This window comes from Panthera pardus, unplaced genomic scaffold, assembly GCF_024362965.1.
Source record: "Panthera pardus isolate Hobbes unplaced genomic scaffold, ASM2436296v1 HiC_scaffold_15, whole genome shotgun sequence".
Taxonomy (NCBI): domain Eukaryota; kingdom Metazoa; phylum Chordata; class Mammalia; order Carnivora; family Felidae; genus Panthera; species Panthera pardus.
The window spans coordinates 44,481,213-44,496,206 of record NW_026526710.1 but is presented as its reverse complement, the minus strand read 5'-3'; positions in this window follow the sequence as shown (position 1 = coordinate 44,496,206).

Here is a 14,994-nt window from a genome sequence, read left to right as displayed (position 1 = left end):
CGAATAAAAAAGGAGGCTACACTGTTGACACCCAGGGGGCTCGACCTTGCTCTGGAGATGGTGGCAGAGTACCCAGGCTGCCAAATTCCTGATGACCAGAGAGGTCTTGCTGAGGACCAATTTAAACTGGAAAGCACATAAGCTTCATTGGGCTATTTCAAAGTTCATGCAGCTTTAGCACTAATCCTCTTAACATATTAAACCAAGTGACTCACATACCATGATGGTAGTGGCATAAAGGCCTCTTGAATTTTTATTTACATTGCTCTTCATGGCAGAATGCAAGTCAATTCATTCTCTTCTGAGATGCCTACCTCACCATCATGACCTGCCCCAAGGTGGTTGAAATCATTTGAAGGCCAAACTGCTTACGCTAACATATTTGAAGATTTTACATAACACTGCTTTCCCAAAGTCCTGGAAAGCTTGCAGTATGTTGGCTTAGAGGTTGTTTTTTTTTTTTTTTTTTTTTTTTTTTTTTAAACACCCCTTCTGCAAAGGATAACATCTTGGCTATAGACAAGGTAAGCATTTCCAGTATGAATGTTTAATGAGGATGAAGTCCGCATGCAGGATGCTGTTTATTTTACTTTCTAATAAACCCATGCTCAGCAATAGTCTTATTACTGCTGTGACTTCTTGCAACAGCTTTTCAGTTGCTGCTTTGCTCAAAAGAAATTTCTTTCAACATTACCATTCCTATGATAAACTAATTACGTGTAAAGCATGAAGAACCCAAGGTTGCAAAGAAATGAGCTAAAAATAACCCCTAAGGAATGTTTTTAATCTCCAAATACCACGTGCAAGTTCATATGTGACCGTGCCAGAAAGTGAGCTCTGAGGTTATCAGAATATATTTCAGATTCAAAACGGGTCTACAGATGTTGTGGACACTACCAAAAAAAATTGATCATTGATGGAATAAAAGTACTTGTGTGAGGGGCACCTGGGTGGCTCAGTCGGTTAAGCGTCTGACTTTGGCTCAGGTCATGATCTCACGGTTCGTGGGTTCAAGCCCCGTCTAGGGCTCTGTGCTGACAGCTTGGAGCCTTAGATTCTGTGTCTCCCTCTCTTTCTACCCATCCCCCTACTTGTGCGCGCGCTCTCTCTCTCTCTCTCTCTCTCTCTCTCAAAAAATGTTAAAAAATTAAAAAAAAAAAAAAAGTACTTGTGTGAGTAAAGAGTTAGGAACTAGAAAAAGAAAGACTATTGAAATGCTAAAAGCAAGAAAGAATGGGAGAGACCAAAGGGACCTGAGCAAAGGGCAAAATAAAAGGATTCTGTTCCAGGCCTGGCTCTGTTGCTAGCTGGCTGGAAATTATATAAGAGGGGGTGCAAAGTAATTTGTCCAAGGTCATACAGCTATGGTTATGTCCATTCACTGGGGACTTATATGCTGGCTGGCTATGTTAGGTGCATCATATCTATATATCTGTGTGTATATATACATATATGTATGTATGTATGTGTATATATCCATGTTGCAAATGGCAAGTTTTTTTTTTTTTATGGCTGAGTAGCATTCCTTTATATACGTACCACGTCTTAATTCATCTTTCAATGGACACAGGTTGTTCCCACATCTTGGCTGTTGTAAATGTTCCAGCAAACACGGGGTGCAGATATCTTTTCAAATTAGTGTTTTCATTTCCTTTGGATAAATACCCAGAAGTGGAATTGCTGGATCATATGGTAGCTTTATTTTCAATTTTTTGATGAACCTCCATACTGTTTTCCACAGTGGCTGCACTAAACATTCCCAATGGTGCATGAGGGTTCCCTTTTTCCTATATCCTTGCCGACACTTGTTAATTCTTATCTTTTTGATACTAGACATTCTAACAGGTGTTATAATTGTTTGAGGTGGTATTTCCCGGTGGTTTTGATTTGCCTTTTCCTGGTAACTAGTGACGTGAGCATGTTTTCATGTTTCTGTTGGTCACCTGGATGTCATCTCTGGAAAAATCTTTTTAGAACATTTGACCATTCTTAAATTTTTTTTTTTTTTTTTTTTTTTTTTTTGCTGTTGTATGAAATGCTTGTAGATTTTGGATAGTAACCCTTTATCAGATGCATAATTTGCAAATATCCTGTCCCATTCAGTAGGGTGCTCTTTCATTTTGTTACTTCTTTTGCTGTGTAGCAGCTCTTTAATTTGACATTGTCCTATTTATTCTCTCTTTGCCTTTGTTTTCAGAATTGGATCTAAATATAATCTTACCAAGACCTATGTCAAAGAGCTTATCACCTATGTGGGGTTTTTGATTTTTGTATTTGGCATATTAAAATGAAATTTTTTCCCAGTTTTAGAAGCCAAGCTTGAAATGCATACAACTGAGCTGAAATCAAGTTGCTGCCAGGGCCATGTTCCCTACAGAGGCTACAGGAGAGAATGCATTCTTGCCTCTTCCAGCTTCTGTGGCTGCCAGCATTCCATGGTTTAGGGCCACGTCACTCTAATCTCTGCCCATGTGATCACATTGCCATTTCCTCTTTGTCAAATCTCATTCTGCCTCTCTTTTTATAAGGATGTTTGTGATTACATTTGGGGCCCACCCAGATAATCAAGAATAAATCTCCCCATTGCAATATCTTTACATATCTTATGAAATTCTCAAATTAGACTTTTTTTTTTTTTAACCATATGAGCTAATATTCACAGGGTCTAGGGATAAGGACGTGAATATCTTTTAGGGGGCCATTAGCCTACATGAGCCATGAGCTCATAAGAGCCTTTAAGAGATTTTTACACAAGAGTGTTAAAAATAATTAAGTGGAATTAGTACTAAGTGATAAGAATCTTTAAAAATGTAGTCTGTATATTCTAATAGCAGTTGTATCATTTAGAAGTCCTATTCAGTTACTTGAAACCGAGTATCCTAGAGGTAGTAGCCCTTTCCAAAAAGGTAACTTAAGCGAGATTTTTCTTTGTAAGAGTGTTTAGAAGCAGGCAGCCCAGGGCTAACTAGTATGTGGCTCTAAGAAATCATCAAAGGTCTGGTATTTTTCCTTCTTCATGCTGTGTCACCTGGATTCCATCCTCAGGGTCCCCTCCTATTCCAGGGTGGCTGTGGGACCTCCAGGCATTAGGTCCAGACACCAAGCATCAGAAAAGCGTAACACCAGCTTACATCCTAATGTCTGGAATGTACTAGACGTGTGGTAGATGGAAAGTTGGAGCGTTTAGTTTTCTACGTGGACATATTCACGAATTTATCTTTCAAAGAAGGGGAGACAGACATTGCACATCCATGAACGGTCTTTACAGAGTAGTAAACATTCTTAAACTTCTTTGATCTATTTAAAAATTGAATAATCTACAACGTTGTATTTCAAGTGTACAGAGTAGTGATTTGATACTTACATTATGAAATGGTCACAAATCTAGTTACCATCTGTCACCAAAGTTAACATTATTGACTATATTCCTTATGCTATACATTACATTCCCATGTCTTACTTTATAACTGGAAGATTGTACCTCTTAACTCCCTTCACCTATTTCCTCTGTTTCCCTGCCCCAACTCTCCTCTGGGACCATCAGTTCTCTGTACGAGTCTGTTTCTATTTTATTCATTGTAAATGAAGTTCTATGGTATTTGTCTTTCTGACTTATTTAAGCTAATACTCCAGGTCCATTCCATTTTGTGTGTGTGTGTGTGTGTGTGTGTGTGTGTGTGTGTGTGTGTGTGTGAGAGAGAGAGAGAGAGAGAGAGAGAGAGAGATCACATGTTTATCCATTCATTGATCAATGGACATTTAGGTTGCTTCCATATCTTGGCTATTGTAAATGTTTCAGTGAACATAGGGATATGTCTTTTTGAATTAGTATTTTGATTTTCTTCAAATACATACCTTGAAGCGGAATAGCTGTATCATATGGTAATTCTATTTATAGTAATTTGAGGAAACTCCATACTAGTTTCTGTAGTAGCTGCTGCATCAATTTACATTCCTACTAACAGTGCATGAGTTCCCTTTTTTTCCCCTCATCCTCACCAGTCCTTGTTACTTCTTGGCTTTTTTTTTTTAATGAAATTTATTGTCAAATTGGTTTCCATAGAACACCCAGTGCTCCTCCCAACAGATGCCCTCCTCAGTGCCCATCACCCACCCTCCCCTCCCTCCCCCATCAACCCTCAGTTCTCAGTTCTTAAGAGTTTGTTTTGGCTCACTGCGTCTCTAACCTTTTTTTTTTTTTTTTTCCTCCTTCCCCTCCCCCATGGTCTTCTGTTAAGTTTCTCAGGATCCACATAAGAGTGGAAATATATGGTATCTGTCTTTCTCTGTATGATTTATTTCACTTAGCATAACACTCTCCAGTTCCATCCATGTTGCTACAAAGGGCCATATTTCATTCTCATTGCCATGTAGTACTCCATTGTGTATATAAACCACAATTCCTTTATCCATTCATCAGTTGATGGACATTTATGCTCTTTCCATAATTGGGCTATTGTTGAGAGTGCTGATAAACATTGGGGTACAAGTGCCCCTTGTGCATCAGCACTCCTGTATCCCTTGGGTAAATTCCTAGCAGTGCTACTGCTGGGTCATAGGGTAGATCTATTTTTAATTTTTTGAGGAACCTCCACACTGTTTTCTTGGCTTTTTGAGAATAGCCATTCTGACAGGTGTAAGGTGTCCTTGTGTGACAGTGAGCTTGCTGGCTTTAGCAGGGCAGCTGGAGAGCACAGGAACTGGGTGTGCCTGCCAGTGCTAGCAAGGTAAAGTAGGACTACCAAAATGGTGCCCACAACCTCCATCTGGAGAGAGTCTCGATAGGTTCCTGACCCTCGGGCAGATCCTTCGATTTGCAAATGGATCTCTTTCACAAATAGTCTAGGCTCTTTTCCAACTGCTGCTTTTGTGCTGGGCCTCAAGTTAAGTCACTTATGAGTGCCTTAAGAGTGGAATCTCCATTGCCTACAGCCCTTTGGATCTCTTGGACATAAGCCTCGTTGTTTTTCAAAGCTAGAGGTTTTAGGGGACTTGTATCTCTAGCGCAGGTCCCAAGGGTTATTAAGGTGCCTGCTGTAAAACACCAGTCCCTCACTCAGGGAGTCTTGCTGTGTGAGATCTTTCCTGATTGTGGCTCACTGTTCTTGGGGTGGGGTTTTTGGTAACACAGCATCTCTGCCTCTCCTACCCATCTCTCTGTGGCCCTTTCATTGTTTTGAAGGGGTTGTTGGGCTATTTTTCAGGTCTTTTTCAGAAGTGATTTTTCCATCTGTAGCTACAGAGTCCATATGTCCATTGGAGAAGTGAGTTCAGGATCTTGTGCCACCATCTTGGACTGCCCTCCATGTTACATATTTTTTTAGAATCAGAATTACCCAAAAATGTAGGGATCATTACATTATTTTTAAAGTTAGAAAAACCATGCTTGGAGAATTATCTGCCCAAAGTCACACGGATTGTAAATGGCATATCTGAGATCCACATTCTGGTTTATCTCATTTCAAAGTCCCTTTTTAATGATGCTGTGCTGCACTCACACAGCTGGTAAAAACTCTGGTGGGTTTTGATTAAATAGGGAGAAATAGTTTCACCCATCTATTTTCCTTGTCCCTTCAGGTATCATAAAAAATACTGTCAAGATAGAGTAATACTGGAGACATAGAGAAATAAAGTCTGTATTTGTTCAGATTTGGAAGACAGCTCTGGTGGAAAGGAAGGAACCCAGATATGAAGGGTGATGTATTGGAGTACGTGCCACCATTTCTAAAACCCGCTTATCTTTAGACCAGTTGGCAAGTAGAAGTAAGAATAAATGAAAAGTTATTGTAAAATAAATTCAGTATCTTGTTAAAAGAATGAAAGATTCCATGTGTCATTGGAAAACCTTCCAACCTCAAATAGGCACCAAAAAAATGTTTGTTGATCCAGATACTTAGTATTTGTATTGGACAACTAAGAGTAACAATTAGAAGATTTAGAATGCAATTCCTTGTATGTGTGGTCACTGATGCCTGTTACTCACATTTTATTAAGTTAAACTGAAGAGATTAATTGGTACATTACTAGCTAGAGATAAGAACACTGATCTAAGTAGGTCATGAGATAGGACCACCTGATCCATTTTAGAGATGATGCAATAAGACCATTGACCTTGAAATTAGATGAGTTTCTGTCACAGCTCCACAATTGTAAGTTGGGAGGGTATTTAGCCTCCCTGTGTCTTAGATTTCAAGTCTAAAAGGAGACTTCTAATACCTATCTCAGAGTTCAACATTAAGTGTGATAACAAATATAGAAGCATTTAACAGTTAGTGGCATATGGCAGAAACTAAAAAATATGTTCTGTCTTTACTATCCCAGTTGGTCTTACTCAGATCCCTCATTTCAGTTGAATTCACTTGATCCTGTGGAAGAGGTCAATGCAAGCAGAAGAGCTTCATTGTCACCATCTTTGTCATGATGATCTTTCAAATGACTGGATATATAATGTGTACCAGAACCTCACACGTGTTCTCCCCACTCCAAACCATCATATAAATTCTGATACATCTTATTGTCCTGTTTGGGGATCCAGTATATAACTGTTAAGAATTCTAGTAAGAGCTTTGACTATATAGTTAGTGCTAGATTCAAATCCCATATTCAGCATTTAAAATTTCTATGGGAGAAATCTGTTTATCCTTGTATGACTCAGTTTTTTTCTCATTTGTAAAACTGGGGTAACAATAGTGTCTCCGTCATTTTTGTGAGTTAATAAAGCCCTTGGAAATAATGCCTGGGAAATAAGTACTAATAAGTTGTAGCTGTCATGACATCATACTTAAGAATGAGAGTTTATCACTTAGGATTGTCATAACTATCTGAATATTCCATGCATTCAACATGTTCTTTCAACTGTCCTCCACACCTTTATTTGTATATGGATGTCTGTGAACCTTATGTAGCTATTTCCATAGAAATAGGATGATGTAGTTGCCTATATGTGGTGTCGATTTTACTCAATGCTGCTAGATCTCTTTGAATCCTCTTTTGCTATCCCAGCTTAAACTGATGAGAAATTTCTGGTCATACGGTTTGCCTGTTTTTCCATTTGGGATGTCTGCCTCTTGCTGGATTGTAGGAATTCCTAATGTTTTCTAAATACGAATCCTTGGTCATTTATGAACATTGAGAAGTAGTGTTGCATTGCCATTACTAGCACAACGTTAAATCAGATTGCCTTGGTTCAAACACTAGTCCCACCTTGCTTAAGTTCCTTAACTCCTCTGAGATTGTTTCCTCATGTATAAAATGGGATGACAGTAGCCTCCCTCATGGAGAACTATGAGGGCTAAATGGGTTAATGCCTAAAAACCACTTGGAATGCAGCCTGGCACAGAGTTGTCTTTTAGAAACCTTTGATGTGTCTAACAGTGATTTTTACTATTTTACTTTTTGACTGTTGATTGTTTTATCCTACCCTTGTGCTCACTCAACTTCTTCCAGTCTCCTTTATGAACTTTGGTATTCTTTGGGTCAGGAAACAGGTCTTGGTAATTTTTCATTTCCAAGCCCTTAATAAACAGCCTGACCTATATAGGTGTTTGTTAAATGTTTACAGAATGAGTGCATGGATGAATGCTTTTGGTGTCATATCCACTCTTAGTACTAAAGTCCCCTTTCAATTCCTTGAGGTAGAATGCTGTGACACTTGAAGGGCAGGTTACTTTCTTTCACTATGCCTGTGATGAAATCAGTGGAAGGACTCCCTTTGGGGATTTATAGTAGCTTGGCTTCTGAGACCTAGTGTCTTACACATTTAAAATTTATCTTTAACAAGAACTAAATGCTTCCCACATATTATAACTGTCTGCAAACTTAAAACATTTATTCTAGTCCCACCACATGGGTCACTTCTAGGAGCTTAGATGTCCCTGCAGTATATAATGGAAAGACACCACTGATCTCTTGATAAAAATTCCCTGAGTAGGGCTCAAGGAGACCTGCCCAGAGTGCATTGTAGATGGACTTAAGATGAGACATCCATCCCAACTTCTAGGTTGAGTTGTCTGGGGTTTTTTTTGTAGCTTAAAACCTTAGAAATATTCAGATTATCTCAAAAAGTGACCTTGAGTTTCAAGATTCTCTGAATGCATATAAGGAAAATGTTTCCAACCTTGGCAGTTTCCCTTAACTTGGCATTGAGCTTCAATGCTGATAAAAATCAATAGAGTATCTCACAGAACAGAAAGTAAATGATGCAAAGTATGTATTTATGCAATGTAGAAGGATTGAGAAAATGCAAGGAGGAATGAAATCGAGTAGAGAAGTAACTTTGAATGATATTTTTATAATACATTAAAATCTAGTAGGCCCTTTTTTCATAATTCACATACTAAATATTTGGCTTAAACTTTGAAGATAAATGGAAAATAAGGAACATAGCAATATAAATATTGCCAAAGCAATAGAAAAGATATATAGTGAAATACTTGCTATTTCTGTTAATATGTAAATGAAAACGTGTGGTCACTAAATTCTCGTGTAGGATTATCATTAGTGAATTTCTATTTGTTCTACCTGACCTAGTAAGTTAGAAGACTTTCAATAGAGCTGAGCCATAGAGACCATGGATATAATACAAACTCAGCCTTTCCTATCTCTATTTAAAAATCTGAGTGTCTCGCTTTTTGATGGTCTTCAACCAAGTTGCCTTAATGAATTTTTCAATGAGTACTTAGCAGTTTAAAAGAATATGTATTGTTTTCTCTCAATTTCTTTCGGCTCTTCTAGGTAAATCACATTAATGTAGCCTGGGTATTACACTTCGGTGGATCAACTAAGGTGTGGTTTTCATTGATGATTTCCAACTGAGTCTTTCTTCTCCTGCTCTAAGCTGAACTGTGCACAGACTCAGAGCTCCTCTCATCCCTCAACTGTGCAGGTCTTTTGAGGTTTGTTAGTAACAAATAAGGGCCAGACTGGCATTGCATGGACTTCCTCAGCCTTCTCCTTTCTGCATGCATTCATTCAGCAAGCCGTAATTAAGTGCCAAATATGACACTTAGTGCTGGAGATGCAGAGATGAATAAAATACGGAGAGACAATAACACTGTTACACTATCATGAGTTAAGCATTTTGGAAATGATGGGAGAAGGTCTGAGAAGCAACCTCACCTGTCCTTAGAGGGGAGGGAGTGGTAGAAAAGTCCTTCTGCGGGAGAAGGGATTAAGCTGAGTTTCCAAGAATGCTTGAGGATTAGTCTTTGGAGTAGTGAACAAGAGCATTCCAGGCCTTGGGAAGCTGTGGGAACAAGACTCAGAGGTATGAAACCCTGTGTCTTAAGATATATCTTAGTATTTACACGAGGAGGAGAGTAGAGATCGAGACCAGGATGGAAGGGGTATTGTTGGTCATTCTTAATTTCTGGCCTGAACTGTGAAGACAACAGAGAACCATCCAGGCTGACAGATAAGAATGATATAGGAGGTGTGGGATTCCTTCAATTTAAAGAGTGAAAGGGATTGATGGCAAAACTGAAATGGGGGTAAAAATAAAGGAGGAGCTAATGATAGTTCCAGGTTGGACTTGAGTATCCAGGTTGTGTCTGATATATTGAAGGAAAGAAGATACTTGGGAGGAAAGATGAATTCCATTAGGGTGTTTTGAGTTTCAAGTACAAGTGCCAGCTGTCCATCACCTAGATGACCTCAGCATGTAGGTACCATAGACCCAAATGCATCTGGACAACCAGATTTTACTGTGTGGGTTGTAATTATAGCTTCAGAGTAGTAATGCAGGAACTCACACGTTGGTCAGTTAGCAGGAAGTGAAATTTATATCAAAGCATCTCTTCTGTGTCCAGTAATCCCTGTGTTCTGAATTACTGGTGTCTAGGTTTAAATATGGGTAGACAGGAGAAGTCTCTTCTTCACTACACCTGGCTCACTGAGATATAAACTGTAACTGTATCATTGAGATGCAAACTGTAACTCAGGTGGATGCCCTTAGCTTAAGCATGGAAGCCACAGGCAATAGAACTGCCCTCGAGATGCATTGCTTGGGGGAGGTCTGCCTACACTCAGAAGGGAGGTAGTGACACATGTGACAAAAAGTAGGCATAAAAGTGGGGGCGGGGGGATTTCCGTTTGTTCTTGCTGCCTCTTGCACGAGGACTAATTTCTAGTGTTGTGGTCAGGAAAACCCCTGACAGAAGTTGGGCTGCCCTCCCTGAGCAACTTACAGCTCTTTAATATGTCCTTCTCCTAATTCCTGTGAAGATGAGTGGGGCATTGTCTATTGAAGTAGGTCTTTCATCAGTGAAGATGTTCTGTGATGGTGAGGACACATGGCCTAGGGTGGGAAAGTGTGTATCCATTGGTTGAGGTTTAGGTTAAGTGCTGTGAGCAAGTAACCTATTCCCAAGTCCTCTCTTTTCGATGACCCACTAGTTGCTAGAGCAACTCCCTGCCCCCAGTGCTGTAGATTCCTTTAGGAATGCTAACCTCCTCAAGTTAGATGCTCAGTCAACAGTAGCTCATAATAGACCAGAGCTGTTAAGGTGATAGCATATTTCAGTTGTTCCTATAGTCTCCTCCTTGAAGGCACAACCTTGGTAGAAGTTCCAGGAAGCAGAACATCATCTACGTTATCTTCCCTGATAGGGCAAAAGCCAGTTCAATACTTACCTATTCTTCCATCCTGTTATGGATGCTTGCTCTCCCCCTCCCCCACATACACCAAATTCATATATTGAAATCCTCACCCCCCCAGTATGATGGTATTTGCAGACGGAGCCTCTGGAAGGTAATTTGGGTTAGATTAGGTCATGAGAGTGGTGCTCTCATGATAGGATTAATGCCCTTCTAAAAAGATGAGACATGGGACTTAGTCCTGTTCTCTGCCATGTGAGGATACAAGAAGAAGGTGGCTGTCTTGCAAGCCAGGAAGTTCAGTGGCCTACTGGGCCTTATAGCTCCCTGCAGCCTCCAGAACTGTGAGAAATTGTGTGCTGCTCAAACCACTCATCCTGTGATACTTGTTATGGAAGCCTGAACTAAGACACACACCAATGGAAATGTTGTTCCAGGAGAATTGTGACTTCTTGACATACACCCTTGACCTGGACCACCCCGGCACACTTGCCCCATCTTTAGTGTTGCAGGAAGTGTGTCAGAGGCCTTAGTCATCTTCACACTGGAAAACCCCTGTGCTGCTTTTGCAAATGGAGTAATCCATCCTTTGAGTGCTGCACATTAAAGTGGACAGGAGATCATTAAACTGCACACATACATATAAAATGCTCCCAAAAGGTGCCATTATACACAACCCCCAGGGTAAGCAGTGCTGCTTGCTCTTAATTTATATAACTAAGTGAGGCACTCTGGTCATCGTTCCTGGAGTAGGGAAAATGTCTCATCCATGATGACTTCTCCTCCTAGGCATATGGAGGGTTGATCTGACAAGGCACCGACTCACCTAAGTCTGGGGCTTAGGAGGAAGAAGTTGACAGAACATAGAGATCATGAGTAAGAACACCCAGGGCGGGATTGCAGTGTAAGGAGTCCTGAAGTGACTGATATTTAGGGAACACCAACAGAAGGAGAGAGGGGAGCAAGAGAAGAACAGGATCTGGAAAACAATTGGTCAGAGAAGGAAAAGTTGTGTCAAAAGCTAATTGGGAGAGTTTTGAAGGAGTGGTCTAGGCAAGAGTATCAAATGCTCAAGAATTTAAGTGAGACGAAGGCTGGTAAGTGTTCCTTTGTACATTTAGACTCAGAAGGCAACATGGAGCCTTGGTAGCTGTGTTCACAGTAGCTAGGTCCTGGGGTGTGTATTGGGCTGAAATGAAGGTGAACGTGAGAGCACGCCTTGTGTGTATGATAAACATTCTGTGAGAGAAGGCAAAATGGGCTGAGATGCAGAGAAGAGATCATGGTAGAGGATAAAGCAGTGTGGCAGGAGTCGTAAGAACTGTAGGAACCGTAGTTACCCTTGGAATTTTGGGAAAAGTGAGGAGGGCGTGGTTGTGGGGCATGCCCTCTCCTTCCCTCAGCCCTGCCCTTGCCACACGCTTCCTGAAGTGGCTCAGTACAGGGCAGGAGGTGAGAAGTGCCAGAGGATGGGATAAAGGTATGATCTTAGGAATGATTGACTAAAGAAGAGGAGAGAGAGGTTATCCCAAGTAACAGGAATGACTTGAAAAGGACTAAAACAAGTTACAATGTAAATAACACTTTGACACCTTAACTGATTGGATGTTTTCAAAAAATTGGATTAAGTTTATTTAGGCATGTCATAAGGCATACATTAAACAACCACAGTTTTTTTGGAAAAAGGAAAATGAGCCATTCTACATGGTTTTATTGTTCTCAGCCATTTTTTAAGGTTTATGTTGCCAAAACAAGCAGTTAATTTAGTTAGTTTAGTAAAGCAGCCAGTCATTTCAGGAGGAAAACAAGGCTTTCCGAAGAGTAGTGTGTCCACACGCGTGCCCCAAACCCCAGCTGTTTGGCTGGACTTACACTTTTTTATTTGTAATCCTGGCATCCAAAGTCCTAGCTCTTGTGGCCTGGAATGGAAATGAAAGAAAGGCTGTTAAAATGTGAATAGTAGCATAGGATTGTAGCAAAAAAGATAATCCTACAACATCTCCTGATAGAGTATTTCTATAAAGCTTTATACCTCGTATGATTTCCTATAAAATCCATAGGGAGAGACAAGAGGCAGGCATGGGCATTATTTACATTTCAGAGAAGTAGAAATGAGAGCCTCAAGAAATTACATGTTTGAAGCAATTCCAGGCAACATATCATGGGCAGGACCATAAACAAAGCTTGTGCTTTTCCAAATCCCACTCTGGGCTTCATCTGTTCTACCACGTGATTTCCATGTTGGAATAGCCTTTCTCTAGTGGCATGCACCCTGTGGGCTCTCCGTGCTTATTTGTTGAAGATGATAATAATGATTGTGATAATGATCATCATCTGGATGAACAAATGGTAAGTAGCCAAAGGGAGTGAAATGAGAGAGAGGCATCTATGGAATTTTATTGTTAGTCATAATGGTGGAAATGTAAAAGCGATGCAACATCCAAAGGAGGGAAATGTTGGAGAGCAGACCTGTCTTCATTTAAGTTCAGTTAAACTTTGAATTTTCAGGACACTGAAATAAATGGAGTGTTTTAAAATTAGTTCTTCACAAAATTAGTTCTTCGCAAAAGGAGGACGCTATGACATTTTTGATATAAAGCAACTGATAAAATTCCAAGTGGGGGATAACCATTACAACTGAACCTCTAGTGTAATAATCAGCAGATGCGAAGACTCTTCACCCTGAGGTCATGAGGAAATGAATTAATGAATTCACAGGCAATTCTTATCAGTCCCATAAGAAAACTCCAGGCAGTACCAGAGTGCCCATGGCAAGCAATTCACATGGCATCTGACTAATGCCAGTGTAAATGCTCAGATGTTGGAATGTTGGCCTGAAGACTTCAACGATATTCTTTGCTACTATATCCGGGATGAGACACAGCAGGGCAGCTCTGGTGCTGGGCTTTTTGTCTATTACATTTCATCTTTGTTTTCTCCCACAGTTGACATTTTTCCTTGCCTACTTTGGAACTAAAACCACTCAGGGTTGGAATTGACTTTATACTTTAAGGGTAGCATAATCTGATCCAAATACAGCACATTGCTGGATAGAGCTTTCTATTAAATTCTATTTCCCCATAAAATGTTTAATTGGTTGTACGACTTTGGGCAAGTGACAAAGGTGCTGGGTCTAACTTTCCTCGTTTATGAGTTAGGTTCTTTTTCCAGGTTTAAAATTATATGATTTACTATTTCATCCAAGTGAATTCCATACAGATTATGTAAAATGTTATAATTCTATAAAATATCAAGGCAGAAATGACCATAGTGACATTGTTGAGATCAAGAGAATTTTAACCATACTTGCTGTGGGGCTTCAGCAAGGCAAGCAGAAGGAGAAATATACAATGAAATGAAGGATATTCCCTGGGCTGTTCAGGGAATTGAATGATTGGCATTACCTGCGGGAAGTCCCCTACATCCTCCCCAGTTGGGAGCGGGCGCAAGAGGCAGATTGTTATCCTGGGTCGATATTTTTGAAAATGCGTTCCACTGGGGCACCTGAGTGGCTTAGCTGGTTAAGCATCCCACTTTGGCTCAGGTCATGATCTCACGGTTCATGAGTTCAAGCCCCACATTGGGCTCTGTGCTGACAGCTCAGAGCCTGGAGCCTGTTTCAGATTGTCTGTCTCTGTCTCTCTCTCTCTCTCCCCCCCACCCCCCCATCCCCTACTTGTGTTCGTGAGAGTGCTTGCTCCCTCACTCTTGTGCTCTCTCTCAAAAATGTTTAAAAAAAAAAATTCCACAGAACATGAGTTGCAAGAATCTTTCATACAAATTACATGGAAGGGGGCTCTGTGATAGTGTAAATTTGGGGACATGATTGGTTCCAGAAAAATCAATTCTTCACTGGAAGGGTTTTAGACTAATATGCATTTGAAACTCCATGAGGCATATCACTCTGTATCCACTGGTTCCCAAACTCATCTGAATGTGAAACTTTTTTTTTAATGGAGATTCTCAAGGCTTTGAAATCTGCTGAACATGTTTTTGTAAACATTCTTGGTAGTGATTCATGGCAAATTCAAGTTCACCCCAGAATGGGACCCAAGGGATTGCTCTGATGTGAGACCTGTCCTTAATAAGCCCTGAATTTATGGATAACTCTTGGGGTAAAACCAGCTTCTAGAATGTATAAGTTAACCTTTGACTTGTTTTTGTTTGTATGGTTTTCCTTATTTGCTTGATCTTCACTTCCTGATTAGTTCAATTTTTAATGCAAGAATATTTTCTGAGAGAGAGAACGTGCATGACCGTGCAGGAGAGGGGAAGAAAGAGAGGGGCAGAGAATCCCAAGCAGGCTCTACACTGTCAGCACTGAGCCCATCAAAGGGCTCAAACTCACGAACTGTGAAAAGAAATGCCTGTAGAATTTTTAAAACCTTTTGAATGAGGCAA